Below are 21,574 nucleotides of genomic sequence, written 5' to 3' on the forward strand. Positions count from 1 at the left end.
TCTCTTAGAGAGAAAGAAAGAAACATACATCTCGCTTCAGCTGCCATTCTCTTAGGTTTTCTGTTGTAGGCAGCCATAGTTAATCCTGTTTCACGTGGGGATGTATATTTGTTTCCTATTGCTGCTGCTGAAAATTACCACAAACTTAGTCAATTAAAACAACATAAATCGGCCAGGCTAAGTGGGTCACACCTTTAGTCCCAGCACTTTGGGAGACCGAGGCTGGCGGATCACTTGAGCTCAATAGTTCAAGACCAGCCTGGGCAATATGGCGAAACCTCATCTCTACAAAAGATGCAAAAATTAGCGGGGCACGGTGGTGCATACCTGTAATTCCAGCTACCTGGGAAGCTGAGGTGTGAGAATGGCTTGAGACCAGAAGGTGGAGGCTGCAGTGAGCCATGTTTGCACCACTGCGTTCCAGCCTGGGCAACAGAGATCCTGTCTCCAAAAAAAAATTTGTTTTAATAAAAGAAAAGTAAATTCATTATCTTACAGTTTTGGAAGTGAGAAATCCAAAGCAGGATTCACAAGGCTTAAAGTTTTGGCAGAATTGAGTTTCTTTAGAAGGGCCTAGGGGAGACCATTTCCTGGCCTGCTTCAGCTTCTAGATGCTGCTCACATTCCTTGGTTTTGAGCCTCTGCCTCGGTCCTCAAAGTCAGCAACATCCAACAGAGTCCTTTGCATCTCGTCAGCTCATTGATTTCTCTATTGTGTCTACCTCTTCCAGGTAGCAGGGCCTTAGTGACTAAACTAGGGCCACGCAGATAATTCAAAATATCACTTCATTTAAATGTCAGCTGATTCACAAGCTTAATTCCATCTACAATGCTAATTCCCCTTTGCCATATAACCTAACTTATTCACAGGTTTGGGGGATTAGGACATGGACATTGTTGGGAACCACTATTTCGCCTATCACAGTATGCAAATTTTACATTTCATAATTGATAAATATGTTTTATTTGTTCATCTTTAATTTGCAGATTTATAGCATTATACTGATTGGTCATTAGTCTGTATATAGCATTTAGCATTGTGCTATGTAGACATTTTAATTGTTCATTGGTTCATTTATTCAACTAATATTCTTTTTTTTTTTTTGAGACAGAATTTCCCTCTGTCACCCAGGCTGGAGTGCAGTGGCAGGATCTCAGCTCACTGCATCCTCTGTCTTATGGGTACAAGCGATTCTCTTGCCTCAGCCTCCTGAGTAGCTGGGATTACAGGCATGCACCACCATGCTCGGCTAAGTTTTTGTATTTTTGGTAGAGACGGGTTTCACCATATTGGCCTGGCTGGTCTCGAACGCCCGACCTCAGGTGATCCACCTGCCTTGGCCTCTCAAAGTGTTGGGATTATAGGTCAGCTAATATTCTTGAGCATATTCTATGTGGTATGGAGCTGTAAATGCCTAATATGGTCCCCGACCTCAAGAACCTTACAGGTTTCATGGGAGAAACATACATAAAAAAGGCTGATACACAAATGTCAAGGAAATATGGTGTACCTAAGAGAAAGATCTAGACAAACCCAGAGTCAAGGAAATCTTTCTTACAGAAGTGATAGTGTTGTCAGAAGAATAGGAGAAAAGAGTATTAAAGGTAGAAGTCACAGAATATACAGAAATCTCAAAATGAAAGTATGGTACTTTGTGGTACAAATCCAATAGCATTAATGCATTGAGTAAAACGGGCTCATAGTTCCAAATGAGGCCTCAGAGGTTGGTAAGCAGGAGCCAAGCCATACAAAGGTGCTAAGGATGTGGAATGTTACATTGAAAGCACCTGTAGGCCATGAAGGACTTTGAAGTTAAGAGTGTCTACTGTATGGAAGATGTGAATTAGTATTCTGTGAAGAAAAGAAAAAAATGGGCAGGACAGCATCAAGGTAATGTTTTTTAAAATTTCAACCGTTATTTTAGATACAAGGGATACATGTGGAGGTTTGTTATATGGATATATTGCACCCAGGTAGTGAGCATAGTACCCAATAGGTAGTTTTTCAACCCACGCCCCTCCCTCCCTCTGGTAGCCTGCAGAGCCCGTTGTTCCCATGTTTATGTCCACGTGTACTCCATGCTTAGCTGTCGTTTGTGAGAACAGGTGGTATTTGTATTTTTCTGTTCCTATGTTTATTTTGACTAAGCATGTAAAGGAATAATTCTGCAAGGAAAAGCAACACAAATATGTGACTTTGCAAATTAAGCACACATAAACCGTAATATTTGCAGATCTCTCTCGCTCTCCCTTTTTTTTTTTTTTAAGACAGGATTCTACTCTACTGCCCAGGCTGGAGTGCAGTGGTGCAATCATGACTCACTGCATCCTTGACCTCCCAGGCTTGAGCTATCTTCCCACCTCATCCTCCCAAGTACCTGGGACTACAGGCATGTGCCACCACGCCTGGCTAATTTTTTGTGTTTTTTGTAGAGACAGGTTTTCGCCATGTTGCCCAGTCTGGTCTAGAACTTCTGGGCTAAAGTGATCCTCACACTTGGGCCTCCCAAAGTGCTGAGATTACAGGAATGGGCCCCCACATGCAGCCCAGATTATTGTAACAAGTAGTGCTATACTGTTGCTAAAGTTCAGCAATATAAAGCAAAATTAGTATTTCCCATGTTTACAATATTAATAGTTGTTCCAGGTGATATATTTTTATAGTGGTCTTTCCAGGTCCTAATACTGCCTTAGTACATGGCAGGCCCTCAAAATTATGTGATATATGAATTAATATAAAAAGGAGCCCCCAAGGTATATTTTAATACTTACTATTTTTCCACTATTTACTACAGTCTAACAAACAAATACTAATGTCCTGTCATTCAGATTCTGCATCTTACCTGACATATTTCAGAGAAGGTAGATGAGTTTTCTTTCCCTGGATTTCAGATTATCTCAGCACTTCTCCAGGTGTGTCAGAATTCTTGGGGATTAGACAACCACCTCCACTTAGCTAGTAAATTCCCTCACATACTTCAGGGCACTTTGTACATATCACTACTGTGGCATTCGTCACTTTTACTGTTTTTTTTAACATCTGTCTCCTAGTCCAAACTTTTCATCTTTGCATTTCTGATATGGAAAGCATTGTCTGATGGGAAGTACACTCAATAAGTGTAGAAAAGAGGGAACGTTTCTGCAGTTGGTAAAACACTCCAACACAGAATTTTTATGAAGGGCAAATGGGAAAGTGTATGTGAAGTATTTTATGTAGGATCTGGCACGTGGTAAACAGTATATGAAAGGTAACAAAAACAGCAAAAGCAGACTCTCAGGAAAGATTAAAGTCAGATAGTAAGGGCATAATCCACTAGATTGCTGCACAGTGACATTCTGTTCAACGCTTAAAGATGAGATCATTTTATCCCTGAAAACGTCACTTCAGGCATAGTTGGACTGATTCTAACCTAAAGAGCAAGAAGAATAGAAATTAACATGCTGTTTGTCTAACATTAGCTGAAATATTATGTTGTGTAGAAATACTGTTAGCTTACACTAGCTCTATTATTTAAGGAATTATCTATATAACAAGTAAACTTCCAATTTGAATGGTTCTAGCATAAAGAAAAGAGATACTTAAGGTGATGGATATCCCAACTACACTGGTTTGAACTTTACAAATTATATGAATGTATTAAATTATCACATGTTCCTCAAAATTATTCACGTCTATTGTGCGTCAATAAAAGATAAGTAAACTTTTTACCTTAGGATAAATTAACCGTATTTGTAATGCAGTTAGATAGCATAGGATACTTACCATCTTACACAATTCTGTTTTTGTTTTTGTTCTTTTTTTTTTAGACAGAGTATTGCTCTGTCACCCAAGCTGGAGTGCAGTGGCGCAATCCATCTTGGCTCACTGCAACCTCTACCTCCTGGGTTCAAGCGATTCTTCTGCCTCAGCTCCCCAAGTAGCTGGGACTATAGGCGCACAGTACCATGTCCGGCTAATTTTTGTATTTTTAGTAGAGATGGGGTGTTGCCATATTGGCCAGGCTGGCCTCGAACTCCCGACCTCATGATCTGCTTACCTCAGCCTCCCAAAGTGCTGAGATTATAGTCATGAGCCACCATGCCCAGCCACACAGTTCTTTTTAAAAATACAAGTTGCTGGGCATGGTGGCCGATGCCTGTAATCCCAGCACTTTGGGAAGCCAAGCCAGGATTGCTTGAGTCCAGGAGTTTGAGACCAGCCTCGGCAACATAGTGAGACCTTGTCTCAACAAAAAATAATATTAGCCAGTATGGTGGTGCATACCTGTTGTCCCAGCTGCTTGGCAGGCTGAAGCAGGAGGATCCCTTGAACACAGGAGGTCGAGGTTACAGTGAGCTGAGATTGTGCCACTGCACTCCAAAAAGAAAAAAGACATAAAACAAGTTAAAGAATGTAATAGAAATGTTAAAACTGTCTTCGTTTTATTTCCTCGTTTCCACCAACTCAAACTGGTCCAAGCAAAATGATAGGAATTTATAGTAAGGATATAAGAGTTTTTGTTTTTGAACAAAACCCTAAGAGTAGACATGTAGGCCAGGTTGGAACACCTTTAGATAGGCAAGCAGCACCTCTCCATTTCTTGCATCTGCATCTGTCTCTGCTTCTGTTTCGTTTTCTGAGGGCCTGTTGCTGTGCATGAAGGTGATATGGACTCAGAATTCTGAGGTCTGAGGAGACAAATACATGCCCACCATAATAACATTAAACAACACCTGGAGTCAAAACAGTTATCCCTCTTCCTACCCCCAACTGAGTTACTCAATAAAGCCTGCATTATTGAATCTTTTTTCCCATGTACAGTTTATATAGTTACATAAAACTAGTTTTTTTCATACACTTAGGAGAACTACATGTAATTTAGTATTATGCTGTTTTCACTTACATATCACATATATTTTCCTGATATAAGTACATAGCCTTTATATTCGTCCTTTTTCACTTGACTGCTGTGTTTCTCAAATTCATGTATTGTCATTTCCTAAGCCAGTTATACATTGTTGTACATTTAAATTACTTCATTTTTTGTTTTGAAAATAAACATTGTTATGATATAGTTTTGGTTTGGTTGGGTTTTTTTACATTTCCTGAGAAAGTATTCTCAAAACTGAAATTGCTGAATCAGTGGGAGTGAACATGGTTGTGTGTTTTAAACGTTTTATCAGCTTACTCTTAAAAATGATTGTACTGATGTATGTTGCCACTAGAAGCATATGAGTTTGTCTCATCATGTTTCAAAATTTTTCAAAGCTGGTAGCTTATTCACACTGGAACATATGAATTCTTCATATTGAACATATGAATATATATATTCTAAAATATTGAACATTGAATATTATATATATAGGAAATATATATTTAGGACTATTATATATGAAATATATATAATATACATATATATGAAAACACTTAAATGGACTAATCACAAGCATATGTAAATATGTAATAAATTCCATACTGATTAAGCCAGTGATCCAGCTAGCTCAGTATCTTGAGACCTACTTAAGGTCTTTTATGTTAAATTCACCAATAGTTTCAAAAAAATTGTTACTTTTTATTTATGAAGGCTTTTGGAAAGGAATGGCTTTGGTTTTACAACCAGTTTTGTCTCTGAAATTAACTGCCTAGACTTTGGCGAAGGTGTTCTATTAATTGCCAAATGTCAATTTAATCATGTTTCTTTCTAGGTTTCCTTATAAGGTGTTTCTGCACATCATAAAAAATGCCTACAATGATCCAAATTACTTTATTCCTAGATTTGATACTGTTTTATATTATTGCTATATAGGCTTAGATAAGTATGTTGTTTTACCTTCAGAAGGCATATTTTAGCTACAGGTAAAGCCATTCCTAATTAGAATAGTATGTAAAGCATACACATGGGGAACCAACATTATTCAACATGTTTTGCTATTACTAACAACTAACAGTTTATGCTATTTTAATGTTGTAAATAGTTCTGGAATTTTATTATTTTCTGTATATTGAATTACTGACATTAATAAGTAACTTTTCTCTTTAGTAGCTTATTTCCTAAATCTGTCCATTTGATATCATGCTTTTACTTGGTAAACACCAATAAATATCTATGTTAATTTCTTAAAAATAATGTCATAAAAATGTGGAAGATATTCTGGCATACATTTTTATTAGCCAACTGGTGACATTTTTAGTAAATGCCAAAAAGTAACATATGAATATATAAAACACCAAATGTTTAGCCTAAACTTTATAAATAACAGAAATGACTAGTAGAACAAAGTATATAGATATTTTCTGCTAAAATAAAGATTTATAAATTTACTATATCAAAAAAATATAATTAGTCTCTTGAACTGATCAAATTGATTATAGTTCTGGGTTTTTTTTCCTGTGTCTGTGGAAGTCATACGTACAGCTGTTTTTTTCCTTATTATCTAGTTTGCTTACATTTTTTTGTCCTCCCTTGAACTCACTTTCTCCAGACTTTGGGTATGTCATGGGCATAACCACTCAGATCCACTTTTGGAGGTTGGTACTGGCTTTAAAACATGTCCTTGTATCTGTTCCCTTTCCACTGCTAGTCATTACAGAACTGACCAAAAGGCTATCAACCAGACAAAAGCTTCTGATGCAAAGAATTTGGCAACCCATTAGCTAGAAAACTATTCCCTGAATAATCCAAAATCAATTGAAGCCTTTCCCCCACATGTAATATTATTCTGCCTTTCCATTCATTTCTGCATTCCTCCTTTGTATAGTCTTGGAAAACATAGATCAGTGATGTAGCAGTGAAAGACATCGTGATACCAAATAGGAAACAAGGACTTGGAAGACACATCAGATCTCTTAATTTCCAGGCCACTTGATAGCAGATACAGTTCATTACACAAGAAAATTGCTTGATCTTGGGAAAAGAGGATGCTGGAGGTGAGGGAAAATGAGTTAGACACCAAGACAGTTCACCTCGCAATTCAATCATTTAGATCTAACTGGAGAATGATTGCTGCCATGTTCCAGAAAAAGAATGAAAGCCTCATTCCACAATAAGATGGTGAATTATACATCTTCTGTATTTAGATTCTAGAAGAAAGGAAGGTTCTTTTTTCCCTGTGCCCCCCATCTGCGCTTTATTCTTCATAACTATAAATCCCATGGTTAAATTCTATTGTACTCAATAAACATAAACTCATATTTAGAGCTCTGCCAGGAAAATATTCTAAAGCATAAAGTATAAATATTCAGAAAAAATATGAGCAGAAATAGTGGATATTTTGTTATATGTTCAGTATTTATATAAATGTTCTCATATAAAATTTCAAATGACATAATTCTTTCTGTACTTCATCTTCTCCAGTTGGGCAGTTCTGCGAAAACAAAACGTCTTCTCCTGCTCTGACATTTCACTTGTCAGAAAGATCCTTTAATTCCCCTCCCTTTACCCCTCCCGTCTGTCTTTTATTGTTTTTTGATTCCCCTGGTCCCTGACCATCCACCTCAAATTTCTACCATATTTGTGTTATCATCAATTGTTCCATGCCTTACGCTAGAAACACTTTTATGATAGACACCAAAGGAATAACTTCTGTTATAGTGATGAGCACATCTGAAAAACATTTTAAAAATAGATACACCATGGATATACCATCTAAGGCTGGTGTAGGACAAGGGTTCTCATTGGAAATTGATATAGAAGAAGATCACAGTTTGTCTCAGAGCACTTAATAACCTGAACCTAACCCAAAAAGAAGTGCAAAGGCTGAAAAAGTGGTAACTCGTTAAACAAGCTGCTGAAGATTAGCCATTACATTTTAGAACCACTGCATGTGGTATTTGTATATTGTATATCTGAGTCCTGTGAGCTAAGGAAGAAAAGATTGATTTTTGGAGCAAAAGCATCTTTACCGTGACTAGGCAAAATAAAAAAGGGAAATAACAGTCAGAAGGTGATAGATGTCCACTATCAAAAAACAACTTAAATTCTGAATTAGAGTTTAGTAGCTCTGGAATAAAAATGGATCTAGATTGCCCATGTATATTAGGACAGTACAGTACATCTCTGGAGTTACGGAGACGGAAAAGATCAAGAGTATCTCTTCTTGAGAGTATACTTTTCATGGAGACAACTAAGCTGGGAGAAAAGCTAATATTCCATAGCTGGTAGCATAACCCACAAATATATTAAAAAATTCTTTTGGAACATAAAAAATTTATGTTAATGTATATGGAATCAAGAGGTAATAACTACAGTAGTTCCTTTTGGGCCGAAATAAATTGCCAACCACATATATAATTAATTTTCAGAATTCTCTAGGTATTATATCTTCAATATGTACCTTCTAAATTAGTTAGATAGAGGAATCAAGAAATGGTAGAAATAGGGGAAATAGGAAAGAAAACTTTTTAAAAACAAGGTATTGTAGTTGTTGTAGAAAGAAATTTAAACAGCAGGGTAACCTTTCTCAAAAAGATGTATCACAAGATTATCTCTAGTCAAAAATGACTGCAGAGTAGGAAGAAATCTCGGAAGCCTACCAAAAAGGTAATTTAGGCAAAGGGAAGGAAAGAAGGGTGGGAGGGAAGAAGGGAGGAAGGGAAGGAGGAAGAGAATGAGAGAGGGAGAAAAAAGAAAAGAATTCCCTACCACCACATTGAAAAAAAATTTAGGACACATCATGTGTCTCAGACCCCCAAAACTGGTTTCTATAAGAATAAAGATAGTTTTAGCTGTGCACAGAAACACATGTACACATGATGTAGCAATCGAGAATCTTAAAGAGGGAAATAAAACCATTTATATTAACTAGATATTTAAGAAAATTATTATGACAAAAAGATAAGGGACTAGGAACACTATCCAAAGAAGAAAAATAAACTGGAAAGAATGTAAATATAAGTACAAGTAATACAATTTCTCCAGAAAGAAATGTCAACAGAAAGAGAATACCCTTTAAAAGTTATTCCAGTGCTGGGAAAACTGGATACCCACTTGCAGAACAAAATTAGACCTTTATCTCACATCATATGAAAAAAATCAATTCAAAATGCGTTAAAGACTTAAACATAAGATCTGAAACCATGAAACTACTCAAAGAAAACCTTGGGAAACAGCTCTATGCCATCAGTCTGGGCAGTGATTGTTTTTGGATATGATGACAAAAACAGGCAACAAAAGCAAACATAATAGACAAATGGGATTACATCAAAAGAAAAAGCTCTGTAAGCAAAGGAAACAATCCACAGAATAAAGAGACAACCAATGGAATGGGAGATATATTTGCAAACCATTCATCTGTTAAGGGGTTAACATTCAAAATATATAAGGCACTCAATAGGGAGAAAACAACCCAAATAAAAAATTAACAAAGGTCCTGAATAAATAGACGTTTCTCTAAAAATGATGTACAAATGGCCAATAGATATATGAAAAAAAATGCTTAACATCACCAATCACAAAACCACAATGAGATATTACTTCCCACTTGTTGGAATGGTGATTATCAAAAATGAAATAGAACAAGTACTGGCAAGGATGTGGAGAAGAGGGTACACTGTTGGTGGGAATGTAAATTAGTACAACCACTATAAGAAACAATATGGAGGTTTCTCAAAAATAAAACTTCCATATGATCTAGCAGTCCCACCATTGCCATATACATCTGAAGAAAATGAAATCAGTATGTTGAAGAGACATTTGCATTACCATGTTCACATTGGCATTATTCACAATAGTCAAGATACTGAACCAACCTGAGTTTCCATCAATTGAAGGGCATTATATTAAGTGAAGTAAGTCAGGCACAGAAAGAGAAATAATGTATGATTTCATTCACATATGGAATCTAAAAAGAACTCATAGATGCAGAGAGTAGAATGGTGGTCACCAGTGGTTAGCAAGTGGAGGAGTTGGGGAAATGTTGGTCAGAGGATACAAAATTTCAGTTAAGAGGAATAAATTCAAGAAATCTGTTGTACATCATGGTGCATATAGTTAATAACCATATAGTGTATATTTGAAAATTTCTAAGAGAGTAGACTTTAGGTTTTATGTCAACACAAAAGTATATGAGGTGATACATATGTTAATTAGCTTGACCTAGTCTATCCATGATGTATATATTTATTAAAAGATGCTCTACATCATAATTATATATAATTTTGTCCATTTTTAAAAAGTTATCCAAGTCATTAACAACAGTCTTAGAAAAAATAAATCATAGTGAAATAGAATGATTATTTAAGGGATTCTGAGTAGAGATAACTATTGGTTTCAGGCATAGTAATTATTGTTCTTTCAGCCGAGAAGAAGGTCAATGTGGTAGGTCATTACAGAAAATAATGCTAGAATGTTTATAGAAAACTGGATAGAGCTGTGTACCTACATAGGATAAAATATTGAAAGACCAAATACTAAGCCAAATATGTCAAAATGTGCCATTTAACCTTCTAACCCTAGTTCGGATCCAAGGGAAAGTGCCTAATCTTTTCAAAGAGAGATACTTAAGAATAATTTCTTTATTCATTTATCTGACAAATATTTATTGATCTGCTTCTACGTACCCAGGCACTGTTTTAAGTTCCTAAGATACATTAAGGAATCAGACAAAAATCTGTGTCTAGCAGAATTTGTATTCTAGTAAATGAGACACATAACATGCAACAAATGCAATAATAGGTACATTATATAATGTGTTTGAAGAGGATTAAATGCTATGAAAAAATAGAGCAGGGTAAGAGTGATTGGAGTTACAGAGGGATTGCGATTTCCTCTTTTAAGTTACAAAACATGAAAACTTGAGTGCCTCTACAACATGATTTCAGAAAGGTGCATACCAGGTATTTCAAGGGAGATGTCCGTGTAGCCAGGGCGGGGGGTGTCCAGTAAATGAGTGTTTGATTTTTAACTACTCAATAATTGTTGCTTGGTTCAAAGCAGTTGTCATAGCAGAAAGGAAGTTGTAGAATTCTCATAATAGAAATACATAGCTTTTCATGAATGCTATAATAAACAAAATCTGTGATGTCTACCATTAATTGAATCCCTAACACCTGTTCTCTTTCTTTACCTTACTTTTGTTTTTCATTTTGTCAAATACTATTTCACTATCGTTTTAAAACAAAATAATTAAACATATGTGCAGTTTTAGTTACAAAACATTTACATTTTTTCCATCAGTGTTAATGATAATATAATTGCCTATGTTTGTATGATTATGAGAAGAGGAATAGTTTATTTACCGCAGATAAATATGTACAGCTCATTTGTTTGAGTGGGGACTGAAGAATATGAAGAGATTTACTAAGTTAGGGATAGGCTAGGGCCCTTTGGCTTGGCTTCATGTATCTTTTTGCTTATCTATTTTAATTTTATACACTTAGGTTACTGCAGTAATAGTCTCAGTAGGGGTTATTGTTAATGACACTCAAATTCAAGACCATATGGATATTGGAACCTCTGCTTTTCTTTTTCAACCCTTGAAACATCATTAGAATTAAGAAAGTAATGTATTATTTTTAAATTACAGTAATAATAGTTCTAAAGAGCTTCATGCTCTTTACCAGTTAAAATCTCACTTGATCCTCATAGTAACGTTATGATCTCAGGATGTCAGTGTTCCTTGGAACCTGAAAAGACTATCAAGGTCACCAGACTAGTGGGGCTAGTTAGGGGTTGGGCCAAGAAGAATACTACACAGTAACAAACAAACATCTTAACAACAAACACCTAAGTTATTTTTGTTTAAGGGACTTGGTTTTGTTGTGAAACCTGAAAAAGTATTCAATAGAGTTTACCAAATCAAGATTTAGTATTGTCTAAGTCAGTGCCCGTCATTACATGACTAAGCATCTTTCCTTTCGCTCCACTGTTCCTGTTTCCTGCCCCAGCCAGAAGCTCTCCTCACCTCATCTCACCTTTCCCTTTCATCTCAGGAGGGTAGGAACAGAACTGTAATAATCTCCAGCAAGAGAAGCAACCAAGTATGTAAAAAGAATTGTGGTTGGCTTATTTTTAATCTTATACTCACTTAGTGTATGAACTGTAAGCTTTTTAAAAAGTGAAAACATCATGTATAATAATTCTTAATAATTCATAATTTTTAAGCTTGAAAAATTCTCAAACTGAATATTGTAAAAATTAATATTTCAAAGCCAGTTTTTAAACACTCTCTCAATAATTTATGAATGAAGCCAAAATTTTAGAGTTGAAATTTGTGAAATGTTCCAGTCTCAGTACTCATTATTACAGATGTAGAATTGCTAAACATTGGGTCATTTTAGTCTTCTACTGTCAGTTAATGAGTTTCTAGAGCTTTAATTGCTATAGGCTTTGCCTCAGCTCTCTCTTTCCCAAATCTAGTCATTAACTAGACTTGCAAAAGAATAACCTACCACATTTTGTTTTATGAAAGAGCAGCAATAAAAATTATTATTCTTGAAATCTAAAGGTTTTTTTTTCTTGCAGTTCAAAAATTTTAGCCTTTTTGGCTTTTTTTTTTTTCTCTATTAAGAAACTGGTAAACAAGTTTAATTGCATGTTGAATAATGAGATGAAATTTAGCATTATCCAACAGGAATGACCCACCCACTCCCAGATGAAAGCATCACATTATTTATTGAGTCTCTCTAAAGATTAAAATAACTCCCCAGGTAAGGAGACTTAAGAGTCTCATTCCAGATCTTTACAGGATTATTAGGATGGTCTTATTGCTCAAATAGGTTACTACTTATGGATTTGGGAATTTTCTGCCTGGTTTTCTTCTTAATTAGAAAGAAGGCAAGGTGAGTCCCTCTCCTTGAATATGGAATTCCGCAGCCTCTTATCTACTCAAGGACTTTGATCCTGAACTTAACCTCCTTTCTTCTGCATCAGTATCCCCCTCAGTAATACAACGTGCTATAATATTGTTATATCCAGTGACTGGTTCTCTGTCCTCTTATTCCTTCTGGTGGCAAATCCTCACAGTTGGTCCTCTATCCTTTTTGAAATACTTCCTGCACTTAACCTGTAGGACACCATGCTGTACTCACCTGGCTTCCCCAATGCTTTTCTAGCTACTCCTTTCAGTCTCTCTTACTTGTTGGTCCTCCTCTCCCCAAACTGTAAACATTATTTGATTGCCAGGGCCCAGTCCTTGCATGTCTTTCCTTCTCTGTCCACATACCTTCTCTAAGTGATAAATATTCTTAGCTTTATACCTATCATCTACATGCTAGTGGCTCCCAAAAAAATATCTTCAGTCTGAATCAATTAACTCCAGGCTTATTTGTCCTCTCTTTTTCTATGGCTAACAGACTTTGCAAACTTAAACTTCCCCAAACTGAGCTTCTGATACCAGCCCTGCTCCCCAAATCTATTTCTTCTGTAATCTCAATCTTTTATTTCACACAGTAAGTCCATCCTTCTGAAGGCTTGAGCCAAAACCTTGGGGTTAACTCGACTATTCTTTTCCTTAAACCCCTTGTTCAATTCTTTAGAAAACTCCTATGTCCTTTTTTCAAAATATATCCAGAATTTGACTTTTAAATCAGTTCCCCTGCCACTACCTGGGCTTAGCCACCATCGTCACTCACCTGTATTGATAATCTCCCCCGCTGGCATTTCTTGTCTCTACCTTTGTCATATCTCAGCTTTCAATACAGCAGCCAAAGTAATTATGTGAAAACGTAAGTCAGATCATGGCTTTTGATCAAGTCAGATCAAAACTTCCAATGACTTCACCTCTTAGTAAATTATATCCAACATTCCTACAATGGTCTTCAAGGTTTGCATCATCTGTCCACACCCCAGTCTCCATCCTTCACTATTCCAGCCACATCCACCTCCTCACTGGTCCTTGAATATACCAGGTATGTTCCTGCCTCAGAGCAGGGGTTAGAACCAAGGCTTTTCAGATTCCAAAGACTATTCTAAATTTAAACAATTTAATAGAGAATCTCCAGAAATCTTTATGAAAAATTCTCATAAATTTAAACAATTTAATAGAGAATCTCCAGAAATCTTAATGAAAAATTCTCATAAAATGTAGTACCTTAATCATATACTCATTTTTAAATGCCCTTATTAAAAGGAATTCTAAATAGAGTACATCATTCTCCTGGGTTATTTCCTAAAATCTGATGTAAACAATTATGAGACTAACCAAAAAAATATCTAACAGCTGTTATTTGACATGTACCTGTTAATGATGAATGATTCAATAAAAGCATCTAAATATGGCCAGCAAATGTTTATTTAGTATCTATTAAGTTCTAGCATCTACTATAAACCCAGATATGTCAGATCCCGTGTTTGGAGGATACAGTGGTAAAAGATTTATGTACATATAGATACATACACACATATAAACACATGCATGTACATACACAGTGTGTGTATATATATATGTATGTGTGTGTATGTACATGCATGTGTGCATATGTATATATATATAGAGAGAGAATGAGAGAGAAACTGGAGAAGGCCCAAGTGATTCTGCAAAAGGGACTATTAAGTGCTTTTGTCCAAAAGGAAATATAACATATGGGTGTTAAATGAATCCAGTAAGGCAAGTCTTGGTCAACATCATAGTATCAATTAATGAGTTCATCGTATTAACAAAATGAAAATTATCTAAATCTTGATAATTTTAAGATGACCTTGATTATCTCGATCTCAGATTTGCATAAAACACCTCTGATAAATTCAACATTCATTAATGATGTAAAGAAAGCTCTTTGAAAAGTAAGAATAGAAGGAAATTTACTTAATCTGACAAAGAGTACCTGAAAAAAAACCTTATATCAAACGTAGTGTCTCTCACTAGGATCCAAGTGAAATAATGATGTCTAATCAATATAACGGATGGTCTAGCCAGTGCTATAAGGCAAGAAAAAGACATAAAATATGTAAGGATCAGAAAGTAAGAAATAAAAATCATTCAGAGGTGATATGATTGGGTCACAGAAAATCCAAAACAGTCTTCAAATAAAGTTTTATAATGAATAAGAACATTCAGCAACAATGCTGAGTACAGAATCGATACACAAAAATTGGTTGTATTTCTCCATACCAGAAATAAACATCATTTAGAAAAAATTAAATATATAGAACAGTTCTTTAAAGCATCAAATACCTAGGAGTAAGCCTAATAAAAAATGTACACTTCTACACAGAACACGACAAAACATCTTCAAAAGCATAGAAGACCTCAATAAATACGTATGCATTGGAGGATTCAGTATTATAAAGATGTTCTCCTTAAGTTTATTGGGTTTAATGTGATGAATATATTCAAACAAATTCAATAAAAGCTCCAGTAGGTTTTTATGAAAACTGACAATCTGATTCTAAAATTTACATGGAAATGCATAGGGCCAAAAATAGCTAAGAGTCTTGAAGAAGAAAAAGGAATTACAGAGAAATTATAAAACAAAGTAATTAAGAGTTTGGATTGAAAAAAAGGCTAATGAACCAGAAAGGAGAGTTCAAAAACTAATTTATGTACATTTATAGACTCTTGATTTGTCACAGGTGGCATCTTTTCAATAAATAATATTTAGTCAGTTGGCTATCCATATGGTAAAAATGAAACTTGACCCTGAATTCATACCATACACAAAAATCCATAAAAGCAAATTGTAGTGATTTTATATAAATATGAAATCTCAAACATTAAATCTTCCAGAATGTAAAATGCAAGATTATCTTCAGGGTCTTAGGATAGAACAAGGTTTGTTAGAATTTAAAAAGCATTATCTAAAAATAAAAAGATTGATAAATTAGACTGTATTAAAATTAAGAACTCCCATCATTTAAAGACATCAAGAAAGTAAAATTGAAAACCACAGAGTTAAAGACAACGACATTTGCAGACGGTTTAACGGGCAAAGAACTCATACCAAGACTGTGGAAGAACTACAGATGAGTAAGAAATATACCAATAGAAGGGCAGCTAGAAGACTTCAACATAATTCCACAAAGCAGGATACCCAAATGGCCAGTAAAGCTATGGAAGGAGGCATCATTATTCTTCAGGGGAACAGAAGTCAGAACCATAAAAAAGATGTCACTTCGAATCCACTGGAATGGATGAAACAGAAAAGCCTGGCAGGGCTCTGTTGAGAGGATGCAAAGCAATGGACACTCATATATTGCTAGTAGGAATGTAAATAGGTACTGGCAGTTTAGAAAACTATTTTGTATTACATGCTGAACCTGAGCAGACTCATGCCTTATGACCCAGCAAAATTTCACTCCTAGGTGTAAGTGCATGCATACGTGTACCTGCATAATAAGGGCAAAGATGTGTACAGACATGTCCACAGCAGCATATATGTAAATAGCAGTGTAAAATGTTCATTCAAACAATGGACATTCAAAACACTAACCATTGTATTTCCATTTATATAAAGTTCAAAAATAGACAAAACTAATCTATGGTGGTAAAAATCAGAGTATTGGTTACTTCTCAGAAGGTGAGAGGGTTTAGATATGAAGAAGGACCAAGAGGAGGATTTTGGAATGTTAGTGTTACTGGGTGGTGATTATAAAAGTGTTCACTTTGTGTTAATTTGCTGAGATAAACACTTATGATTTATACTTTAGTATGTCTATTATGCTACAATCTTTTTAAAAGATTTCTTAAAATCCCCATTGCAATATAGTAATTAAATAGGTATTATGTTTACCTATTTTCCCAATTGATTTGTTTCTGTTTCAGTATCCTACAATTCTTAGAAAAGGCATTACATGAACTAATAAATATAGTAGAACCTCAGGAAAACATACCCTTGGCCATCTCAATTGCTGTAATTTTTCCTGGATATTTTGGGTTCACAAGCATGGGAAAACAAAGTTTTAAGAGGCACTTTATCAAATAAATACTTTTTAAAATAGTTTTTTATTCCAAATGAATGCATTCTTCTGTGGTCTAGACATTAGTCTATGCCTGCATTTTTCAATACACACACACACACACATATATATATATATATATATATATATTTTTTTTTTAAATATGAAGTGTGATCATGCTTTACATGTTATTTTGTGACTTATTTTACACCTAAAATATGTTTGAAACCTATTTATAAAAGCAAATGTCTATCTACCTAATATATTTTATAAAACAAATGTTAAGATATTAAAACTCTTGAGGTAATAGAGAGGAAGTAAATTCCCTTTTACCTCTAACCTCCCACATTCCTAATTCCCAGAATCTAGCATGTTAAAAGATTCTCTGTGTGTATGCCAGTGTGGGTTTTTGTTTTTGTTTTTGTATTTTTTGGTGGTGGTGGTGGTGTTTTTTTTTTTTTTTTTACAGAGTTTGAGATTATACTCTTTCAACTTTTTTTTCTACAAATATAGTTTCAGTACTTTACCTATCAGTGCATAAATGTCTACATCTATTCTACATCAGTCCTTTAAATATAGATCATATCTATATCATTCTTTTCAATGGCTGCATAATATTCCAACATAGAGAAATTTTATGATTTTTATTTAGCCTTTCTTCTACTTGTATTTAGTATTTTTCCAGTTTTTTCTTTACAAAAGTGATACAACAGACATCTATGTGCATGTATGTGTGTCTGCGTACATATGTGTATATCTTCATATATTTCAGAAAATATGTAAGAACTGCTAAGAATATTAATATTTTTAAATATTAAAAGTAGCTCAAACCGTATTTCTGTGAGTAGTCATTAATATTGGATACAACATCACAGCAAAAGAAATGTAATCAAGAATTTAAGTAAGGCAGCAAAACGGGAACCAATGATCTCTTAAGGCAAGAAGACTATATTAAGGGTTGATGTGGGATTTAGTGGAAAGGAATACATATGGGAGATAATTTACCACTGCCCCATGCTCATAGCCATAGCACCCATTTTTCCCTTAGTAGTCAACAAAAACTAATGTCAGATATAAAAGGCACAAACAACTTAAAACTATAGCCAGTATTCACAGATAGAAATTATAATACAATACAATTAAGTGACCAATTTATAATACTTATAGTCAGGTAAAATATTTCACTCAGATTCCTTAAAATTAGAAATTGTCTTCTCAGGATTAGGCCACATTTTCTCTGAAAAGCCATCATCCTTGAGTCATGCTGTTCTAAGGATGAGTTTTTCTTCTAATGGACAATTGTTGATCGCTTAAATCTGTACCTACTGCTGATAGTCGGTTTTAGTTTAACCCCAGGACATGAAGACATCAGAATCTCTTAGAAATAAAGCAGTGGATATTATATGTATTAATGTGCTCTAAAGATAGTTAAATTTAGATGAGAGCAAATAAAATTTCTTCTTTACAGCCAGCAAATTAGTACTGTGGCTCATCATCATTTACCTCCTCCATGTGTCAGAATAAAGTCTTTCCTTGGCATAACACAAGATCACTAATAGTAAGGGAACAGGAGATGTAGTGGAAATCTGGATCGCTGAATGACTTTTAGCCTTTCTGCATAATAGTGGCAGATATTTGAGTACTTGTTATATGCAAGGTGCACTTGTAAGGCCTAATTTGTATTATTTCATTTACTAAAAGCTAAGCCAAGTCAACAACTGGTATGTTGCAGAGCCAGTATTCATACCCAGGTACTGTGGCTACAGAACCCCTACCCTTAACAATTTCGCTAAAGCTGAAGATTCATTTGGTTTAAACTTGTGAACCCCAGGCTCCACCTCTTTTCCCCTGTTCCCCACTTTGAAGCCCACAGAGTCTCAGTGGGTCATAAGATAGCCCTCTGCCATTGGGAAGAGGAGCTGGGCAAGGGCATATGTCTCTACAGATGTGTTATTGGGAAATTGGGTGTCATAACCTTGTCTTGCCATTTAACTTGCTTTGTGATTTTTTTTTGTTTTTGCTGAAAGCCATTTGTGATGTATCTGGTAATAGGAACTAAGATAATGAGGCTTTTAGTTTGAGATATTATATTAATCTTGCTAGGAGCTGAGCTATGTTTAATTTGTTGTAGCAGTTCCTGAGGCTTATGTTTCCTCTAGGTTTTGGTTTTTGGTGTGTGTGTGTGTGTTTTCTCCCCTGTTATCTTTGAGCTTCCCTAAGAACTCCTTCTCAAATAGAGTCTGTAATGAGCTCTCTCAAACGCAGTCCACTGCTGTTATTTTGAAGCCCTGTTGATGTGATGGTAGCGTACTGGGGAGAAGTGTGTTTTAAGCTTATGATTAAAACTCGGGTTGTTTCAGTGGGCCTGAGTCTCTGGACTGTGACTTGAAGAAGTATTTCTTAGCCTTTTTTACCTCTCTCCTTGTGTGAGAAGGCTAGGGAGAACTCCATTTGTCTAATTGTTCTTACTTAAGTCAGATAAGCCTCTGGTAAAGGAGTTTCCCATGAAGTCAGGCCTTTGCTGAGGAGAACAGAACACTCTGGATGTATTTAAAAATGATTACTTATCCCCTGGGTGTACTGAAAAATTATAAATTTCCCCCTCTCCGTGCCTAAAGAAGAAAGGAATTTTTCTCTGATCTTCACAGTGAGAACCTGATGAAGCTTCTGGAGTTAAAACAGGAAAGTGTGGGGAATCCCCACTTGAGACTAGGGTCCCAGGAGTTTGAAACTCTCAAGCTAGTTCACCCTTACCCTCTGGAAATTTATCAATTACTATTTAAATGTTCCTGCTAGTTACTTATTTCAGTAACTTCTGCTTCTGCTAAGCTTTGATTCTTTGTTTTTATCTGCCTTTCCAGTATTGGAGGCAGTGGTTTGCCCTGTGACTTCAATTTTCTGATGGATCTAAGAAGAGTTGTTTTCAGTTTATTCAACATTTTTCTTGTGAGGAAGCTAGGTGACAACTTCCAAGCTCTTATAAGCTCTTAACATGTTGGAGTGTGGTGAGGGGGAACACATAATCTCATAAAACTTACATAGTGTCTTAGTTCATTTGGCCCGCTGTAACAAAATACTGCATAATTTAAGAATAATCTAAATTTATTTTTTACAGTTTTAGAGGCTGGGAAGTCCAAGATCAAGGTACCAACAGATCTGATGTCTGGAGAGGGCTCACTCTCTGTTTTGCAGTTGGTGTCTTGCTGTGTTCTCACATGGCAGAAGGGCCAGGAAGCTCCCTTCAACTTCTTGTATCAGGGCATTGATTCCATTCATGAAGGCAGAGCCCTCATGACTTAATCACTTCCCAAAAGTGATTCCTATTAATACTGCCACAGTGGGGATAGGTTTCAACATGAATTTTGGAGGGATACATTCAGACCATAACAGATAGTATCTCTAAATTTCCCTAATTTTTAAAAAATATAAGTCTTGTCATTTCAATGAAAATACACAGGAAATGTCACCATCAAATGATAGTTCTTGATTCTGCCTACATATCTGGAGGGTTTTGTTTTGTTTTTAATACCAGTGCTTGGGTGCTTCCCCAGGCCATCTGAGTCTGAATTTTTAGGGGTTAGGCTTGAATATCCACCCTCTGTCCCTACCCCAGCTTCTAACATGTGAAAACCATGCCATAGAGCAATGATTCTCAAACTTAAGTGTGCATCTCAGAATCACCTGGAAGATTTGAAATTCAGATTGCAGGGCCCTGCCTCCCAGAATTTCTGACTCAGTGGATGTAGGACGGAGCCCAAGAATTTACATGTCTAACAAGTTACAGACGATGCTGATGTTGCTGGCACTGAACCACATTTAGAAAACTACTACCATAGCAGATCCTAAAAAGAAATTACAGCAGTTGAAATCCATGATCTGTTTATTCCTCTTGCAAAATGAGACACCATAATTTCCCATTTTTCCTGTGAACTCTCTGGTTGATTAGGTCAAAATGCTCAGTTTGGGCTCCCTTTTTTTTCTTTTGGTATATTAAATTTTTCTATTTATTTTATGGATCCATAAACAAAAAGTAACTGATTAACAGATTCATCTAGTATTTCTCAGGTAATTTAATATTTACTGCGAATAGAAGATATATACTAATCTGAGTATAACTATGTTCCCTCCCTCCCTTTCTTTCTTTTACAAAAATCAGGACTTTGGAAAAGTTTCATTTTTTTTTTTCAAAGATGTAGAGCAATAGGAATTCAAAAACAGGGCTAGAAGGAGAGAAAATTTGTATAAACTTTGGAAAACTGTCAGTATCTTCTAATGCACTATATATGTATATTTACCCTAAGATGAAGAATTTTACATAGGAATGCAGAAATTCATAGGTATGTGAGTCAAAAGACATGTACCAACATGTTTATAGAAGCATTATTAATAATTGGCAAAAATAGAAATACCCCAAATATGTGCTAACAGCAAAATGGATAAATCAACACGGTCATATAATGGAATACTCGGTAACCAAAATTATAGAATTATTGCCACATAAAACAACATGGATGCATTTTCCAAATGTCTTATTGGGTGAAAGAAATTTTAAAAACACACACATACGATAGAACACACAGTGAGACTGTAACCATTTTTTTTTTTTTCTAAGCATATGTCCCAAAGATCATAGCTTATGAACCTAAACTATTTGACAAACAAAGCACTGATAACTGGTCTTGTGATTAGATTTAGTGAGCCTTTGTTTAATATTTGAGAAAAGAATAGTTAAAAATTTAGTATGTTAGTATATATATATATAT

At 35.3% G+C, this 21,574-nt stretch overlaps 1 long non-coding RNA gene across 2 annotated transcripts in view; it reads left to right on the forward strand.

Moving 5' to 3' along the window:
• LOC108309213 overlaps positions 1-21,574 on the forward strand; it is a 61,087-nt gene that overhangs the window by 6,654 nt on the left and 32,859 nt on the right. The window lies entirely within an intron of this gene.

The sequence above is a fragment of the Cebus imitator genome, unplaced genomic scaffold (genome assembly GCF_001604975.1).
Source record: "Cebus imitator isolate Cc_AM_T3 unplaced genomic scaffold, Cebus_imitator-1.0 Scaffold92, whole genome shotgun sequence".
NCBI lineage: Eukaryota > Metazoa > Chordata > Mammalia > Primates > Cebidae > Cebus > Cebus imitator.